The sequence below is a fragment of the Macrotis lagotis genome, chromosome 1, assembly GCF_037893015.1.
Source record: "Macrotis lagotis isolate mMagLag1 chromosome 1, bilby.v1.9.chrom.fasta, whole genome shotgun sequence".
Lineage (NCBI taxonomy): Eukaryota > Metazoa > Chordata > Mammalia > Peramelemorphia > Peramelidae > Macrotis > Macrotis lagotis.
In genome coordinates this window covers 303,232,445-303,253,218 of record NC_133658.1, presented here as the reverse complement: position 1 = coordinate 303,253,218, position 20,774 = coordinate 303,232,445, and the positions used below count along the sequence as shown (strand labels likewise).

Below are 20,774 nucleotides of genomic sequence, written 5' to 3'. Positions count from 1 at the left end.
GTTTTGGTAGAATTGTTATTTTTATTATATTAGCTTGACCTATCCATGAGTAGTGGATGTTTGCCCAGTTATTTAAATCTGATTTTATTTGTGTGAGAAGTGTTTTGTAATTGTTTTCAAAATGTTTTTGAGTCTTCCTTGGCAGGTAGACTCCCAGGTATTACATTGTCTGAGGTTACTTTGAATGAGATTTCTCTTTCTAGCTCTTTCTGCTGTATCTTGCTAGTCATATATAGAAATGTTGAGGATTTATGAGGGTTTATTTTATATCCTGCGACTTTTCTAAAGTTGCTAATTATTTCTAGTAGTTTTTTAGATGATTTCTTGGGATTCTTTAGGTATACCATCATGTCATAATTCAAAGAGTGAGAGTTTTGTCTCTTCCTTCCCAATTCTAATTTCTTCAATTTCTTTTTCTTCTCTTATTACTGAAGCTAACATTTCTAATACAATATTGAGTAGTAGTAGTGATAATGGACATTCTTGTTTGCCCCCGATCTTAGTGGGAACTGGCTTCCACTCTTGTTAGACTAAAGTGTAAAAATTAATGAGGAACTATAAAATGAATTTCAAAGTAAATCAGCTCACAAACAAACTTCAGACCCAGATACAAAATATCATGCATTCAGAATTAAGGGGGATTAAATTTATTTGTAATCCAGTTACTTTGAAAAAGTTTAAGGTTTTAGTAAATTTAGGGAGTTAGAAACAAAAAGGTGAGAGATAAGGATTATCAAATCCATACCTTTTTAACACAGAGGAGCCAATTTCAATTTTCACAAGTCCAAAGAAATGTCATATCTTTCTTAAAAATATTATCTATCCTCATGTGCAAAAAAATTTATAGCAATTCTTCTCATGGTGGCAAATATTGGAAATTTTGAAATTTTTGAAATAAAAAATTATGATCAAACAGATTTCTGAAAAGCATAGAAAGACTTGTATGAATTGATGCAAAGTGAAATGAGTGGGACCAGGAAATCATTATAAATACTCAGTAACTGTTTGATGATTTTTTATGAATGACTCAATTCTTCAGTCATACAATGATCAAAGACAAGTACAAAAGACTCATGAAATCAAATGCTAACCACATCCAGATAAAGAAGCTGATGGACTTTGAATGCAGATCAAAGTATTACTTTATTCATCTTCATGGTTTTTATTCTTCTGAGCTGTTTCATCTTTTACAACTTTAACTAATATGGAAATATATTTTAAATAATAGCACATATATCAAATTGCCTACCATTTTGGAAAGAGGCAAGGGTTGGGAGGGATAGTGAAAAACTTGGCATTCAAAATTTTATATAAGTGAATGTTAAAAATTTCCTTGACATGTAATTGGTAAAAAAAAAAAAATACTATTGACAAAAAAAGAATATTATCTATCCTAAAAAAAGAAAAGTATATAGTACTCTGCTTGCCCACATGGTGGGTATTATATAAATAAATGTTTATTCTTTTCCCTTCCCCCCATCTATGTAGTGTGTAATTAGTTGTCCTTGCTCAGTTTCTCTGTTGACATTTGAGAAGTCTTTGGTTCATAGTTTAAATGCTACCTTTTTAAAGGTGAAACATGCATTTTCGCTAAATTGAAACAGGAATAACATTAACTACAACACTGTTCATGAAAAAATAATAAAATTAATTAGGGAAGCTAGGTGGTGTAGTGGATAGAGCACTAGCCTTGGAGTCAAGAGGATGGAAATTCAAATCTGCCCTCTGACACTTGACTCTTACTAACTCTGTGACCTTGGGCAAGTCACTTTACCCTGATTGCCCCACATCTAGGACCATCTCCAGTTGTCCTGATCAATATCTGTCCATTGGACCCAGATAGCTCTGGATGAGAAAGTGAGGCTGGTGATTTAGCCCAGCACCCCCTCACTCAAATCAAACTCATGTGCTTGTCATGACAAGCATGTCCCCTTATGACATGGTCTTTGAGGATGAAGGACAAACATTATTAGCATGACTAGATTATTGAATATATCATTGAATAATAATTCGAGAATTCTCAGTGATTTCAAGGAGTATATTTAGAGAATACTCAGAGGAACCTTTCACCATGAACCATCTTTACAAATGTGAACTCATTGAATTTCAAAATGAATGACCTTCTTTAGACTTCTCCATGATTCCTTCCTTCCCAAGGTAACTTATCATGTGAGGTTTATTTCATTAACATAGAGATTTAAGAAAAGTATACATATCAGAATTTGTTTGAAAAATTATACAAATAAAATAATTTTGAAAGAGAGAGGTATAGAGGTTAGTGCAATCTTGGAACAGCGTATCACGACAACTGTAGAGGAAAGGGGCTGGCATTTTCCTTCTCTTTGTATCTGCACTTCACTTTGGTGAAGATGACCAGAACAGCATGGGATCTCTGTGTATGCTTGTGTGTGTTTGTGTCCTTCTGGGTGGTTTGTTGTCAACATCCATGCTTATGGAGTCTGAGTACTACAGACTACATCCATTTAAAGAGAAATTATATAGCATTATTAAAAAAGTCTGAATTCTCTCCCCTCCCTTTCAGGGAGTCAGGTCTAGAAGCCATGGTGATACTCAAGATATATAAACTGTGTCCTTCATTATCTGTGAACAACTCAAAGTGGGATAGGGAGAAATTATATAGGAACTATAAATGGCAGTAGGTTTCCTGAAGGAACAGTACCATGGAAAAATTTTCTTGTTAGGAGCTCATTTGGCCAGCAGGAAACACATTTTTTTCTTATTTCATGGATCTAATTCCTTGTCACAAAGATTTCTACAAAACAACTCTGAGTTACTAAGAGGAAAATGACAAATGTAGGAGGAAATATGGGGACATTGAAACACTAACACTCCACTGCTGGTGGAGTTGGGAGCTGATACAGCCATTCTAGAGAATATACTCAAAGGGCTATAAAACTATATATACCCTCTGACACAGCAATAGCACTACTATGTCTGTACCCAAAAGAGATTTAAACAAAAAAAGGAAGAGGACCTATATGTACAAGATATTTATGGTAGTTCTTTTTTTATGGTAGCAAAGAGTTGGAAATCAATGGGAGATGCCCCTCAATTGAGTTACAATTCTCAAGATTTATGAGAATCTTTTCCCCCATGCTAGGATATAGCCAGTTTCAACTTACTGGATAGCAGTTTTTTTCCTTTTACTGCCCCCCTCTTTTTTTTTAACCTGTTCATGTGTCTCTTGAACCTCCTGTTTGATGTCCAAATTTTCTATTTAGCTCTGGTCTTTTCATCAGAATTTTTGGAATTCTTCCATTTCGTTAAATGTCCATCTTTTTCCCCTGGAAGAGAAGGCTCAGCTTTGTGGGATAGTAGATTCTTGGCTGCATTCCAAGCTCCCTTGCTCTTCCAAATATCTCATTCCAGGCCCTTTAATCCCTTAATGTTGATTCAGCCAGGTCCTGAGTGATCCTTACTGTGGCTCCTTGATATTTAAATTGTTTCTTTCTGTCTGCTTGTAGGATTTTCTTTTATCTGATAGTTCTGGAATTTGGCCACAACATTCCTTGGTGTTTTCATTTTAGGGTCTTTTCTGGAGGGGATCAATGTATTCTTTCAATAGCTACTTTGCCCTCTGGTTCCATGATATCAGGGCAGTTTTCCATCACTAGATCCTGTAATATTAAGTCCAAGCTTTTTTTTCTCTTCAGTGTTTTCAGGAAGTCCTATAATTCTCAGGTTTCCCCTCCTAGATCTATTCTCAAGGTCAGTGGTTTTGTTGATGAGGTATTTTACATTTTCTTCTATTTTTTTCTATTTTTTGATTTTGTTTAACTGGCTCTTGCTGTCTCATGGAGTCATTAGTTTCTGCAGACACCATTCTTTTTTTTAGGGAGGAGTTTTCTTCATTAACCTTTTGCAACTCCTTTTCCAATTGGTCCATTCTACTTTTGAAAGAGCTTTCCATTTGACCCATTGAGGTTTTTGAGAGAATTATTTTCTTTTTTGCATTTGCCCAATTGAGGATCTGAGAGAATTATTCTCATTTTGTATTTGTCCAGTTTATGATGTGAGAGATTTATTCTCATTTTGTAATTGTCCAATTGAGGATCTGAGAGATTTATTCTCCTTTTGTATTTGTCCAATTGTATTTTTTAAGGATTTGTTTTCTTGTTGCAAGGTATTAATTGTCTCTCCCAAATTTTCCAGTTGATTTTTAAACTCCTTCCTTATTTCTTCAAAGAAGTCTTTCTGTGTTGAAGACCAGGTCGTTTTCTCCTCAGAGCTTCTAGGTCTCTCTGAGTTAGGGTCATTCTCTTCCAAGAATTTTCTATGGCTCCACCTTTCTGTTGACCCTTCTTCATTTTGCTAAGACTTTGAGTTGGGGAGGAGCTGATTCACAGGGGCTTGGGATCCCTTAGAGGCTTTACTCACTGAGTGCAGTTTCTCTGGCTGGCCAGTAGGAGGTGCTGGTTGTTTTCTCTGGAGTGTCTGTGACCTAGATTGAGGCCTTCTCCCTTTGCTTGAAGGGAGGAGTTGGAGCTATTGCATTCTTTTGCCTTCAATCAATGGTGGGCTTTACCCTGGCCTGAGGTCATTCCTCTGCTGGCCTGGTTCTTCTGCTCACACACCTGGGCCTGAGGCAGAAGTAGTCTGCAAATGTTTGTTCTAGGAAGAGGCCTCAGCATTAATGGAGTTGTGGACTCAGACCAGAGGAGCCCAGGGATGGTGTCTGCAGCTCTCCTGCACTGGAACTGCCCGCCCCCCCCATTGGCAAGCTCCAGAGGGACAGCACCAACACCAGATCCGCTGCTCCCTAGTTGACTCAAGCCGCTGCCATCTATCCCCAACACTGATCTAGCAGGTCGGGCTCTCAGGCCCTCAGACTCCTGGCTGTACTTCAGCTGCTAATCTGGCTGATCCCGGGCTGAACTGCCCTCTGAGCCCAGACTCACCTGCCCGAATTTGGCCAATGCTGCTGCCGGAGACAAATCCTGAGGTAGATGTTCTTTCTTCTGGCTTTTCTTTCTGGGTTTTGTGGGTCGGATTTCTGTTAAGAGGTTTTCTCCATTTGATAGATGCGGGAAGATCAGGAGACTTTAGAACTGTGCCTGTCTTCTCTCCGCCATCTTGCCCGGAATGCCTATTATTGTACTTTAAGAAATGATGAGCAATATGCTTTCAAAACATCTGGAAAGACTTAATGAACTGATACAAATTGAGATGTGGAAAATTCCTTTATCTAGCAAGATTGAGTCTTTCTGGTAACACATTTTACCAGTAATCTCTGTCCCTCTGATTGAACTCTTTGGCTGGAGAGCACAGCCATGAGCTCTAGGAAAAAAAACTCAGCATCTTCCAATTTCCTATCTGTTGCATTGCTTTTAGATTTATTTGGTCTTTTCCATTGTGCTCCTGAGTTTGGTATTTGTTTTCCCATCTTCCTCCTTGTGTCCTGCTTTTCAGTTTCTTTTTATATGAGGTCTTCTCCATTAGATTGAGAACTGTCTTTTTTTTCAAATGTGTATTTGTAGTCCTAGTATACAATGGCTAGTATACAGTTGGTGCTTAATACATTTTTATTGTCAGACATTGGTACTTCTTGTGATATACATGAGTCTGAGTGAGCTCTATATAGTTAGATGTTAATGTGCTATTATTACACATAAGCTGCTGGGATTTTTTTTTTAACAGATAGGATTAGGGCAGTGCATACAGCATATTTTTTGGCAAATCAGAGTTTTATGAAAGTGAAATCTGAAAATATAGCTTTTTCATTTGAACAAAAATAGAATTCAGAAGAGATTATCTGACATCTAGTTCAAGAGATAATACACTTTCTCATAAACACAAACAACAGTGAAATGCAGTTAAGATGTCTGATTTATTATTCCAGATTCTTTTTGACTGCCGTGAATTCAGTGATCCAGTTCAACAACCTCTGTTACTATGAAGTTTTAATAGTTAACAGTCAGAAACTGAGTGGTAGAACATAAGAGCTAACTGCAAAATGTTAATAGCTCTTCCTTTGGAAATATTAACTTGAAGTCTTTCTGTTGCTGGCCTGGCCTTAAGGTATAGAGTGTGACTTGGAACATTGATCCTTTATGCAGTGAAAGGAGTGCTTCTAATTTAGCTTCTACTTCAGCAATATTTACTTCAGCAAGGTAACTTGCTTATTCTATACCATCACTTTATAGCCCAGAGGGAAAAGTGAGAAGAAAATAGTCCTTTTTGGTAAAGGGTCTAAGGTATTCTTTTTTTTTTAAGGTTTTTGCAAGGCAATGGGGTTAAGTGGCTTACCCAAGGCCACACAGCTAGGCAATTATTAAGTGTCTGTGGCCAGATTTGAACTGAGGTACTTCTGACTCCAGGGTCAGTGCTCTATCCACTGCGCCACCTAGTTGCCCCCTAAGGTATTCTTAATGAAAAATGCAACCAGTAAGTTGGTTGTTTATTTTAGTCTTGCTGTCAGACTTCCAAATGTTGCCTGTCCAGCACGCTTGTGATATATGTTGATGAGACCTAAGAGAAATCAGAACTAAAAGTAAATTAGGTTATCCCTTTTATTGCCTCTGAGTTAGGTTTCCAGAGGAATTTGTTTCTTTGGAAAATAATTGTTTATTTCAAAACACTTTTGCAAATTTTTCCTTCTAACTTACATTAATTTTTGCCCAGTGATTCTTCCTGGTCTTTTGATGTCAGAGAATTTTATATTTTCATAAGATGGTGATTACAAGTTTGACAATTTCTGTAATAAGTGATGTTTCTGGTCAGCTTCAGGAAAACCAATATGTATGTATATTGTACTAAAATTTGTAGAGAAAGTGGAATGACATTGCAAGAAGTGTATAAGACCAATATAGACTATTGACAGATTCAAAAAATCTTCTAAACCCAAAGGTAATTTTTTTCTTTTTAACTTATCTTCAAGATCAAGATATTTAGTTACCTATTCTGTGAGCCACTACCTCATTTCATCTGACCAGAATCATAGATGGAATAAGAATATAGTCAAATCAAGTCAATGTATATTGTATATATTTATATATCTATATATAGGTAATAAGGCAACCAAGAGTATTCAGAAAGACTTTTCATAATGAATGCTAGTAGTAATTTAGACCAATAGGGAGGTAATAATGGAATAATGAGTCAAAAGAACTAAAGAACTAGTGACCAGCCAACCTAGAAGACACTGAATCACTGCAGCAAAGCTTATTGGGAAGTATATTTTTATAACTTATGAATTTGATATTTAAAAACAACTGTTGGAGAGTTTCTTTAGCATCCTTGAAGGTTCTTTGTGGTTAGTATATATTTTTCTCTTAAGGATAAAATTCCTTCACTCCATCATCCCAATAGGTTTTGTTCAGTATTCTTAGCTATTGCCAAATACTACTGGTTTTGTACATTGAAAAGAGGTCTCATTTTTTGTTGCTCTTCTGAATTTTGTTCTGTGAATTTGTCCTCTAGTGCTGTTATGAAATTTTAATAATATGTTTTAATAAAATGGTGACATAGAAATTATTATTTTCTGTGGGAAGTGATATTTCTGTTTCCTGGCAGCTTCTAGAAAAATGACTTTGTAAGTTGATGAAATTGAATTTATCCTCTTTGATCTATGTAACTTGAAGAGAGATTAAAGATAGATTTTTATTTTTTCCCTTTGAGTTCAGGTCCTCTGACCTTCAATTTGGATATGAATGACTTAGTGAAAAGCCTGATCTCATTGATTGTTAGGCCTCAGGCTGGAGTATTGTCATGCCATGAGTCAAGCCTGGGGTGGTTCAGAAAATAAATAAGGTTGCAAGCCTTGGCAATTTGCATAAGAAGAATTGTTTTATTAGGATTATTATTGTTTACTTTTTATCAGAGAAGCCAGCACAGGTACTTAGTTATATAATTGGAAGAGTAAACTAGGGAACATAAAATACACATACTGAATAATCATTGTTAAAGTTACAGAGTTTGGTAAAATATTCAGTGCTTTAATCAAGAAGTAGTGATAAAATGTGTATTGACTTTTAGGTACTCTAAAATTGGTTAAATGAAAACAAACAAAAATATCTTCATTGTATTATAGAATCTCAAAATAGTTATTTAATAACTCAGCCTTAAAAGTTGATTTCTTCAACTTTTAATCACACATAGGCAAAACTAATAGCTGATACAGCTATATCAGCGGTCTTTTTTTTTTTTAGCAAGATAGTCTGTCTGTATAATCCAGATGTCCCTAAAATGAAAAAAGTGCTGAAAATGCATATTTCATTGTGTAACTCTCAGACAAAAGACAGAGCAGAAGGGCACAGGAATGCAAAAGAGTATTTATTTAATGGCTAAACTCTGGACTAGTAACATGAAGTGCGTTTTCCTTTTGATGGTAAGCCATTCCATGGTCCTTTGTCTTTTGCAGTGCTGTACAACAGTTGGAGCAAACTGTTCTACAAAAGCAGTACAGCTTGAACTTAAAATTAGTTCACGAATTGACTCCTAAAAGAGAAGTGGTGCCATTTTATAAAATTGATATCATTAAACAATTATTGCATTGCCAATCACAAAATAGATGCCCACAACCCTTGAATTGGAAAGTGAATTTAGGTTAGACTAGCTCTCCAAAACTTGAGGTTAACAGAATTTGACCTTTCCACCTTGATGGGAGAGGCCAGGGTCTTTTTTCCTGCTTACAAAGTTTCTGGGAATTTATAGTATTATAAACTATGGGGCCAAAAAGAAAATGGGACAGAATTAAATAGAAGGGCATGTTTAGTTTTATACAGTATTTCGAAATATGGGTAATGTGCTAGCAAGAAACAGATGATTTGATCAGTAATTATCTTTTTAAATCTTTTGGGTAAGCAGTTTTATAAGTTAGCATGCTCCAAATCCTAAGTAAATCTTGGCTTGTTTTGTACTTTGTCACCTTTTGTGTGTTTTTGCTTACGTTGTTCTTTTGGAGCCTTCCACATGTGACTTCTAAAATCCCTTCCAGCTCTAAAATGTATGGTCCTTTGCTTTCTGCTAGTTGAAATCTTTCCCTTTCTGCTAGTTGAAATCCTTCCCATCACTTAAAAGCCTTCCTCAAGTAGTACATTCTCTAGGAAGTTTAATGTTTCTTGATTTTGAGGTTGGAGATGACTTTCTTTTTGACCTCTGATAGTGTTTGGTACTTATGGTACAAATTTTATATGCTCTGTTTTGTATTATAATTGTTTGTGTATATATGTCATATTCCCCCTTTTAACTTTTTATACTGAGACTTATTTATTGGCATTTTCTCAATGCCTCATACACAGTACATATTTTGTAAATGTTCTATTGAATAAATCAACTGTCAAGAATTATCCTTAGGAAAATATGCCTGCAGTTACATGTGATAAAGCTGCAGTTTCCTCATTTTACAAATGAGGGAACTGAGGCCAAGAGAGGAAGTGACTAATTCAGGGTCACACAGTAAGTGGAAGAGATCGTCTTTGAAACCCACACTATCTGACTTCAAATCCAACACTCTAGTTACTCCTTCCTCTCATTTGTTGAACTGTGTAGTGACTCCTGATTTTCATAATAGTGAGTCTAAGTTGTACATTAGTATTGTTCAATGATGAATTCAGCAAACTCTTACTAATTACCTACTTAGTTTAATTTACTGTACTAAGCCCTGGGGAGATAAAGTGATTAATAAAGGTTAGTCCTTAACCTTCAATGAAATATAGTGAGACATCAAAAAAAAATCCATTACTTATGCTGAAGATTAAAACAGAAGAGTATTTTCTGGATCATACTGCTAGCCAGAAAATTAAATGAGAAGTATTCTGTTTAATTATAACTATCTCTTCTCTTTTCTCTCTCTCTCTCTCTCTCTCTCTCTCTCTCTCTCTCTCTCTCTCTCTCTCTCTCTCTCCCCCCCCACCTCCCTATCTATTTATCATCTATCTATCTATCTGTCTGTCTATCTATCTCTATTTTGTATATGTTCCTTTTCCATCATTGTAGTTATTGTGCATATTGGTTTTCTTGGCTCTGCTTGTTTCCCTATATATCAGTTCATGCAGATCATCGCATGCTATTCTCCATTCATCATACATATTATTTTTATTAATAATATTTTATTTATGTATTCCAACCACATGCAAAGATAGTTTTAACAATCATTTTTATAATTTTTTTTTTTTTAGGTTTTTGCAAGGCAGTGGGGTTAAGTGGCTTACCCAAGGCCATACAGCTAGGTAATTATTAAGTGGCTGAGTTCACATTTGAACTCAGGTACTCCTGACTCCAGGACCAGTGCTCTATCCACTGCACCACCTAGCGGCCCCCCCCCCCATTTTTGTAATGTTTTGAGGTTCCCATTTTTCATTCTCCTTCCTTTCCCTCCCTTTGCCTTGACAGAAAGTAATCTAATATAGGTTATACATGTTTAACTATGCTAAAGATATAACCATACTAATCATATTATGAAATAAGAATCAAATCAAAAAGAGAAAAAATAATACTTAAAACAACTTTTAAAAATTGAAAAATGGAAAACTGGTCTACATTCAAATGCCATTGTTTCTTGTGGATGTGGATAGATTTTCCATCACAAGTCTTTCAGAATTGTCTTTGATTTTTGTACTGCTGAGAGGAGCTTATTCCATCATAATTAATCATCACACAATATTGCTATTAGTTGTAAACAATGTTCTTCTGGTTCTGCTCATTTTACTCAGCATCAGTTCAAGCTAGTCTTGCCAGATTTTTCTGTCCCATTCTTTGTGATTTCCTATAGAACAACACTGCTTCATCACATTCATATACCACTATTTGTTCAGCCATTCTAATTGATGGACATCCCCTCAATTTCAAAATCTTTGCCACTATGAAAAGAACTCCTATAAATATTTTTGTATATGTGGGATTTTTACTCTCTTTTGGGATCTGTTTGGGATACAGATGTAGTAGTAGTGGTGGTGGTGGTGGTGGTGGTGGTGGTGGTGGTAGTAGATAAAAAGTTATGCACAGTTTTATTACCCTTTGGGCATAGTTTCAAATTGCTCTCCAGAAAGGGTGGATTAGTTCACAATGCCACCGATGCATTAGTGTCCCAGTTTTCCTACATCACCCCCAATATTGATCATTTTCTTTTTTTGTCATATTGACCAATATGATAGTTGTGAGGTGGTACCTCAGAGTTGTTTTAATTTGCATTTCTGTAATCAATAATGATTTAGAGCATTTTTCATATGTCTATAGATAGCTTTACACATATTTCTTACAACATAGTAATATTTTGTTGCATTCATGGCACCTTGTTTGGCTGTTCCTCAATTGATGGACATCTATTTTGTTTCCAGTTCTTTAATATGACAAAAAAAATGCTGTTATCAGTGGGACATAAGCCAAGTAATGTAGTTTCAGACTCAAAGGATATAGACATCTTAGTCATGTCATTTTCTTAATTCCAAGTTTTTTTACAAAATAGTTTTATCATTTTACAGCTCCATTATCAATGTTTTAGTTATAAGTGTCATACTCCAACCATTTCAACATTTCATGTTGTCATTTTTAGTCATCTTAGTCAATTTGCAGGGTGTGAGGTGAAACTACTAGATTCTTTTAATTTAGATTTCTCTTATTAATAGTGATTTGGGTTATTTTTCCAAGTAGCTATAAATGCTTTTCAGTTCTTTTGAGAAACTGTTAATCCTTTGACTATTTATCTATTGAGGAATAGCTTTTAGTCTAATGTATTTGTTTATGTATCTTGTATAAAATTCACTTGTGAATCCATCTGGCCCTGGAGATTTTTTCTTAGGGAGTTCAATAATGGCCTGATGAATTTCTTTTTCTGATATAGGGTTATTTAAGTTTCTAATTTCCTCTTCATTTAATCTGAGCAACTTATATTTTTGTAACTATTTGTCCATTTCACTTAGATCTTCAAATTTATTGGCATACAGTTGGGCAAAATAATTATGATTATTACTTTAATTTCTTCCTCATTGGTGGTGAGTTCACCTTTTTCATTTATGATACTAGCAATTTGGTTTTCCACTTTTTAATCAGTTTGAACAGAGGCCTATCAATTTTATTGGTTTTTTCCATAAAACCAGCTCTTGGTTTTATTTATTAGTTCAAAGGTTTTCTTGCTTTTGATTTTATTAATTTCTCTTTTATTATTTAGAATTTCTAATTTGGTATTTAATTGGAGGTTTTTAATTTGTTCTTTCTCTAATTTTTTTTAGTTGCATATTTAGTTCGTTGATTTCTTCTCTATTTTATTCTTGTAAGCATTTAAAGATATAATGTATATCCCCTGACAGCCGCCTTGAGTGTATCCCATAGGTTTTGGTATTTTGTATCATTATTGTCATTATCTAGGATGAAATTATTAATTCTTTCTATAATTTGTTGCTTGATCTACTCATTCTTCAAAATGAGGTTATTTTGTTTACAGTTAGTTCTGGGTCTATATCTCCCTGGCCTAGTATTGCATATGATTTTTGTTGCATTATGATCTGAAAAAGATGTATTCACTATTTCTGCCTTTCTGCAATTGATCCTTAGGTTTTTATGCCCTAGTACATGGTCAGTTTTTGTGTAAGTGCCATGTACTGCAGAACAAAAAAAAAGTATATTCCATTCTATCCCCATTCAATTTCCTCCATGGGTCTATCATATCTACGTTTTCTATCTATTTACCTCCTTAATTAACTTCCTTCTTGTTTATTTTATTATTCAATTTATCTAAATTTGAGATTGCGATGTTGAGGTCTCCCACCAGTAGAGTTTTGCTGTTTATGTCTTTCTGTAGCTCTTTCAATTTCTCCTCTAAGAATTTCGATGCTGTCCCATTGAGTGCATATACATTTAGTATTGAAATTATTTTATTGTCTATGGTACCTTTTAGGAGGATATAATTTCCTTCCTTATCTCTTTTAATGCTATCTATTTTTGCAGCTGCTTTGTCTGAGATAAGGATTGCTACCCCTGCTTTTTTCACTTCAGCTGAAGTAAAATATATTTTGCTCCAACCTTTTACCTTTACTCTATATGTAACTCTCTGCTTCAAATGAGTTTCTTGTAAGCAGCATATTATAGGATTCTGTTTTTTAATCCACTCTGCTATCTGATTATGTTTTAAGGGAGAGTTCATCCCATTCACATTCAAAGTTATAATTACTAACTCTTTATTGCCCTCCATGCTCTTTCCTTCTGTTTGTATTTTCCCCCTTTTCCCCTTTATCCATATTCCTCAGTGTTTTGTTTCTGAATGCCGCCACCTTCAGTGTTTGCCCTCTAAAATCGACCCCCCCCCTTCCCCCCCTTCCCTTTTCCCCTTTTAATGCTGGAAAGGTAAGATAAGTTTCTTAACTTGTTTAAGTGTGTCTAAGTTAACTTTAAGCCAAGTCTAAAGAGATGAAGATTCAGATTGTTCTCACCTCCCTCCCTTCCTCCCCTCAATTGCAATAGGTCTTTTGTACCTCTTGATGTAATGAGATTTATCCCATTCAGTCTCCCTACAACCTCCCTTCTCCTTACTGTCCCCCTTTTAAAGGAGGTACTGTTTTTAAATCATTCTGAGTCACAGAAAAGGCATGAGTGTCCATCACTTTTGGCTATGTATATTCTCTCTAATAGAATTTTCCTCAAGAGTTATGAGACTCTTTATCCCAAGTTGGTAGATTCTCAAGAGTTATGAGACTCTTTCTCCCAAGGGGTATATAGCCAGTTTCATCTTATTATATAGCACTTTTTAAAAAAAACCTTTTCATGTGTCTCTTGAGCCTCCTGTTTGATGTCCACATTTTCTATTTAGCTGTTTTTTTCATTATGAAATCTTGGAAGTCTCCCATTTTATTAAATGTCTATCTTTTTTCCTGGAAGAGAAGGCTTAGCTTTGCTGGGTAGTGGATTCTTGGCTGCAGTCCACGCTCTCTTGCTCTTCAGAATATCTCATTATAGGCTCTTTGATCTCTTAATGTTCCTGTGGCCAGGTTCTGCGTAATGCTTACTGTGGCTCCTTGGTATTTAAAATTTTTCATTCTGGCTGCTTGTAGGATTTTTTCTTTTATCTGATAGTCCTTGAATTTGGCCACAGCATTCCTTGGTGTTTTCATTTTAGGATCTCTTTCTGGAGGGGATCGATGTATTCTTCCAATAATGATTTTGCCCTCTGGTTCCATGATAGCAGGGCAATTTTCCATCACTAAATCCTGTAATATTAAGTCCAGGCTTTTTTTCTCTTCAGCGTTCTCAGGAAGTTCAATAAATCTCAGATTCTCCCTTCTTGATTGATTCTCGAGGTTAGTGGTTTTGCTGATGAGGTATTTTTATATTTTTTTCTTTTTTCGATCTATTGGTTTTGTTTAACACAATCTTGTTGTCTCATGAAGTCATTAATTTCCTACAATTCCATTCTTTTTCTTAGAGGAGAAGATTTTTCTTCCTTTATTTTTTGCACCTCTTTGTCCAGTTGGTCTGTTCTATTTTTGAAGGAGTTTTCTATTTGCCCAAATGTAGTTTTGAGAGAATCATTTTCTTTTTGCATTTGCCCAATTGAAGATCTGAGAGAGTTATTCTCATTTTGTATTTGTTCAATTGCTTTTTCCTAAGGATTTGTTTTCTTGTTGTGAGATGTTAATTTTCTGTTGTAGTGTGTTAATTTTCTCTTGAGTTTCTTTTCCCAAGTTTTCCAATTGGTTTTTAAACTCCCTGATTTCTTCAAGGAAGTCTTTCTGGGCTGGAGACCAAGTCATATTCTCCTCAGCAGTGCTAGATCTCTCTGGGTTAGCATCTGTCCCTTCTAAGTATTTCTCCATGGACCCCCTTTTCTCTGGCCTTTTTTCATCTTGTGTTGGGAGGTGGGGAGCTGTCTCTCAGAGGTTTGCTTTTGAGGATCCTAGAATATTTGTTCACTTCGCTTAGTAATTCCAAGGGCCAGCCAGTAGGGTGTGCTAGTTGCTTCTCTGGCCTGAGGTCCTCAGCAGCAGGGTCTGACTTGACCTTGAAAACTGGGCTGGGCCCTGGGGGAGGGAGTTAATCTCTTTCTGTTGAGTGAGCTCTGTGGCTCTGAAGGGGGTGGGGTGGGGGGTTGTTTATAGTTTGTTCTGGGCAAAGGGCTCTGCTGAACCTATGGAGCTCAGGTCCCTGGCCCAGCTGGTTGTTCTCCAGGCCTGCTCTGTGACTCTGTGCTGGAAATCACCCTCACCTAGCTCTTCTTTCCCTGGTCAAAGACTCCCCAGCTGAAGCTGGATCTCACACCTGCCACTCACCGAAGTTTCCAGGGCTGAGGCTGACCCTCTGACTGACCCTTTGGCCGCCCCCAGCTGCCATCCCTAGCTCTGATCCTCTGCTCTCTTCTCTGCTCTCTTCTTTGGATTCACCCATGGTCCCCTGAGACAGACCTTTTTGGTAGGTATACTTCTCCTAGCTTCTCTTTCTGGGTTTTGTTGATCGAATTTCTATTTAGAGGTTTCTCTCATGTTATTTCTGAGGGGAGAGAGAGAGAGAGAGAGCACTATCACAGTGTATGTCTTCTTTCCACCATCTTGGCCAGAAGTATCATGGTTTGTTTTTTAATATCCATTTTTTTTTTATTTTTCCAGCTGCATTTAAAGATAATTCTCAACATTCATTTTTTTGGTAAGATTTTGCATTTCACATTTTTCTCCCTCCCTTTTCACTCCCCCCTCCCCTTGATGGTGAGTAATCTGATATGGATTACACATGTATAACTATGTTAAACATATTTCTTATTAGTCATATTGTGAAAGAAGAATCAGAACAAAAGGGGGAAAAACCACAGGATAGAAAGAAAGACATAAAGCATAAAACAGTTTTAAAAACGGAAAATAGTATGCTTTGGTCTGCTTTCAGACTCCATAGTCCTTTCTCTGGATGTGGATGGTATTTTCCATCACAGGTTCTTTAGAATTGTCTTTGATTACTGTGCTACTGAGGAGAGCTAAGTCCATCATAGTTGTTCATCTCACATTGTTGCTGTTACTGTGATCAGTGTCCTCCTGGATCTGCTCCCTTCACTCAGTATCAGTTCAGGTGAAGCTTTCCAGGCTTCTCTGAAGTCCTGGTGGGGCTTGGTTAGGAGTCCCTCATTGAAGGGGTCATGGGATGTGTGGGGGGGGGTGTTGAGTGAGCTCAGGGTATCAAGTCATTGTTCGTTTTTAGCCTTCTTTTGACTTCAGGTATCTTAATCATGGAGACAATTCATCTTTTTTTTCATTTTTTTATTTTTTTAGGATTTTGCAAGGCAGTGGGGTTAAGTGGCTTGGCTTGGCCAAGACCACACAGCTAGGTAATTATTAAGTGTCTGAGGTTGGATTTGAACTCAGGTACTCCTGACTCCAGGGCCGGTGCTCTATCCATTGTTCCACCTAGCCACCCCCCCCCCCCCCAGAATTCTTAACATGACCATAAAAGTGTTCATTATCTTTCCCAGAAAACATTCATTTTTCTTAAACTTCCCAATTACTGTTGAAGGTACCATAATTCTCATACTTGGTGATCTTCATCATTGTCAGTGCTTATTCTTACCTCATGTATTCAGTGTTTTGCCATACTCTTGTTTCTACCTTCACAGCATCTTTCATATATGTGCTCTTTTGTCTACTTACACATCTGCCACCTGGATTGCAGATCTCCTCACTGACATTAAATTTCTCATTGGTCTCCCTGTCTCAAGTGTTTCTCCAGGCAATTCTCTGCTAAATTGTCAAATAGGTCTGACCTCATTATTCTCCTACTCAGTTAACTCTAGTGGCTCCAATTACTTCCAGGATTAAAAAACAAAAATCCTCTTTTTGCTTTTTAAATCACCTGTCTATTCTTTCATTTCATTTCATTTCATTTCCCTTCATGACCCTTTCTTATTTTTCAGTCTTCTTACACTTTATTCCCCTTTGTTTATGCTAGAATTCAGCATCACTGGCCTTCTTGCTGTGTATTGCATACAACACTCAAATCTCCCAACTTTTTGTCTTTTCATTGACTATCTCATGTCCAGAATTCTCTCTTTTCTTACTTCCTGACTTCTTTCTTCAAAATTCAACTCAAATCCCACTTTGCTGAAGAGCTCTTTCTGCCTCTGTGCATTGCTATCACCTTTCTTCTTTGCCCTCTGTATATCTCATTGAAACATTGTATTGGCACAGTGGAATGTGATCTTGTTAAGGACAGCATCATGTTTTTGTCCTCCACTCCTAGGCACAGTGCCTGCCTGGTTATGTAGCAACTTAAATTTATTAAATGAGTTGCTTAATAAATTTTTGTTGACTGACTGAATGAGATCCCACAATGAAGAGGAATATTTGGCCCACTTAGTTTAAATCCATAAAATTCTTACCTGAATTTTATATGAAAATGAGGGGTGAGAAGGTTAATTCTTAGGGGGATTGTTAGGAAGAGGGAATGTTGTTAAACATTATGAAGTAATGACTTAAGTAATTACCATTGTCTCTGGGCCCAGTGTATCTAGAATAGGTCTTTGGGTGGGAAGCATTGCTGGAGCATCATATTTTAATGAATAAGAAAAGTTGAGAGAATGAGAAGAGGATTAGAGTCTAGCCTCTTCTAGACCTTAGTTTGACCAGGTAACCCATCTCTCTTCCCAAATGGCAGAGTTTCGTTGTGATGGCAGAGTTTTGCCTTTAACAAGCCTTTCTAAGAATCTCTATGGGGTGCAAGTAGGGGTGAATAATGTCAGAGTTCGAGAAATATTTGTTAGTTTTGGCTTTAAAGCAATGGTTCTCAAATTTTTTTTATTGCTCACACCACACTTTTTTTTTCCCTTGATGTATTGAGGTAGACTGTTTTTTGTTGGCAACAAGGAAGGGTTCCAATCCAACTCCAGACCCATTTGCTGGCTCTGTTTTTTTCTTCTTCTTCTTCTCACATCTCTCACCTTTTTTTCAGGGAAGAATGTGACTTAGTTAACCCTGAGATAAAGTAGGTATTGTGGCCATCTTAATGTCAGATAGCAACGTGCCCCCCTCTCTCTCCCTTCTCCTTCCCTCCTGTTTTTGCAGTCTAGTTAAACTTAGCTCTTTTTAGAATAATGTTTTAAATGTATAAAGTAGAATGCATAGGGTTTATAAAGCAAATTAATTATATTAAAATATAGTTATCCAAATATTGTTTTAGAAGTTAATGGACCCCAGTCTTAGAACCCCTGTTCCAAGGTATGCTGTTAAGAGGCTCTACTGAGGTCCTTCCATGGGTGCCTGCTTACTGTCCACTTCATTTCAGTTGGGTTGGGCTGGGTTGTAATTGGAAGTCTTTCTGGGGCCCATATACTTTTGTATCCTGCATATTTTCTAGGATAATATTATGTAGTAGATACTCAGTATATTTATTTAGTGAAGAAATAAATGAAATGTTAACATTTCCCAGTAGAATAGCTTTTCTTAGAATGCTTTGGGTATAACTGCTATTTGCCTTTAAAAATACAAAAACAACAAAAACTACAATTGTAAGGAAATATACAATCTCTGAAAGAAAATTTTGAATTGTTGCAACCCAAACCAGACCCACTCAAATGATTTTAATGATATAAAAGGGATATAAAACAGTTTAGGATTTTTATTTTTTTAATAGATTGAAGCCTAAAACAATCTTTTTAGGGGCCATATTCTGTTGTGTCTTTTCATAGATTACATAATAATTTTTTTCAAACCATACATCCTATTTGATAGGTAAGGAAAGTGAGATAGTCCCCTTTTATTTGCTCTAATTTGTCTTTTGATTCAAAAACTAAGTATTAAAATTGAAGTTTCTGACATCTGACCTTAAAATTTGTTAGGGAGTTTCAAATTAAGATGCTTTTTATGTCAGATTTTTGCTGCTTCTTTTACCTGTTTGGAGATGTAGTGGGATGTCATCCTGGTGGTTGGGGCCTTCTGCCTCAACTCTAGCCAGGTGGTAGAGCTGAGACTTTGATTTCTCTCTGGTTTTGTATGTAGAATTTGTGAGTAGCTTGATGTATTTGACATCTGTGTGACAGCTTCTTGTATATGAGAAGAGCAGTGTGTTGCAAGGCCCAGCTGTGTGTATTTATCTGTACATCAAGCTGAGAAGCTGCAGTTAGCCAGATCTGACAATCAAATGTGAGCTCCTTCTACCTCTACTCAAGAGTGCATTTTAATGTGCTGTGTGTTTGCCAAGGGGCTGGCATTCGACACACACAAGGAAATTGTCAGGTTTTTCCCCCTTCTGTTTGCTAGCCTGAGTTTCAGATGTTTCCCCAAATAAATGCTTCATTGTTGAACAAAAGTATGTTTTTTTAAAAAAAACCTCATATTCTCTTTGTCTTTAATATGAAGTCCGTGGTAAGAAAATATGAACTTTTTCTTTAAGCAATCAGAGTATGCTAATTAAATGGCCAGTTGAATTAATCAAAATCTGCTTTCTTGCTTTCACCAAGATTTCCATGACCCTAAAGAAAATGAGAGATGGAAAGTACAGAATCCATTTGTTGTTTATAAATTCTAGCACTCTCCTAGACAGTTTCGTCAGTGAGTGAATTGCACTTAATGTTGATATACAGTAATAAGCTCAATTGTGCACACTTGAGTTGGAAGACTTGCTGACCCTATTTCTATTGTAGTGCGTTGTATAATTATCCCCAAGATATTGACATTTTCCAGATCCAGTATGCTGTTTAACAATTTTACTTTCTATGTAGTAGGAACTGTCATTTGCACTTTCAATTTATCCTTTTAAGGGAGCCCTCCAAGTTGCAATAATATGTACTTCTCTGATGAGTTGATTGTGAGTTAGTTGATAAGCTTTGGGGGGGGGGGGGGAATTGATTTAACTGAAGTGTGAATTATGAACTGAGAATTGACCTCCACTGGCACTTGTTAACCTTTGTGAAAGGTTCACTGTTTTTTTAACCTCATTTTGGGGAATGGTGTGTAAATTCTCTTTTGACTCTTTCGTATGTGTGCTACCACATATACATATTTAACCTCATTGAAGGAGACCCATAAATATGTGTTAAGGCAGTGTTTATAGGGTGGGAAATATTTTAAGAAATGTAAACCTCTCGCCATTTGACATATCCAAGTGTTCAGATGTAATATGTTTTTCCTTTTTTTGGCTTTTATAAATCATCTTTGCATGTTTAGTTTGTGATGAAGACTGGGAACTAATCAAAGATTTCTGATGCAATTCTGGTTTCCAAGAGTTTGAAGGAAAAAATTGATTATTACAAAGCGCATGCATTAGGTACAGTTTGCAAAATGCTTGAAATCTGGATCTCTGTACATTCATTCATGTCTTTATATGTGCAGATACCATTGAACCAAGAATCTGCTAATTTTCAAAGCAGGAAAGAAACCATTAACAGATTCCTGGACTGTGCCACAGTTTGTGCTTTTATTATCTAAGCTGATTGTTTATTTAACCAAGAATTGTATCAGCTCTTAGTCACTGAAGACTGTTTGCCACTTGAATAAAATGATTTCCTATGGAGAAGGCCTTAATTTAGCTATAATTAGAGTAGGTCTGTAGATTAAAAAAACACACTTTACTAATTGGTCTTTCTTGATGGAAAGGGGCCATTTTACAGTTCTTTTAATTGCACATGTGTATTCTTGCTGATATTTTTGCCATTTTGATTTACATAATAAGGGCAATAGACTACTGGCAGGAGTTCTGCTCACAAGGAACTTGTTTATGCATTTTTTTCAAGTGACAGTATTTAGGGGGAAAATAGAGGCTACCCTCCTGTGCTTGAATACTCATATAATTTTTTTTTTTTGCCATTTTGCTTTGCTTTTCAACTAAAGTCTTCTTGCAATGTCTCTTTTCTG

General features: G+C 36.2%; 1 protein-coding gene across 9 annotated transcripts in view; it reads left to right on the top strand.

Annotated features, from left to right (window-relative positions):
• Positions 1-20,774, top strand: part of FTO (FTO alpha-ketoglutarate dependent dioxygenase) — a 477,648-nt gene that overhangs the window by 107,287 nt on the left and 349,587 nt on the right. The window lies entirely within an intron of this gene.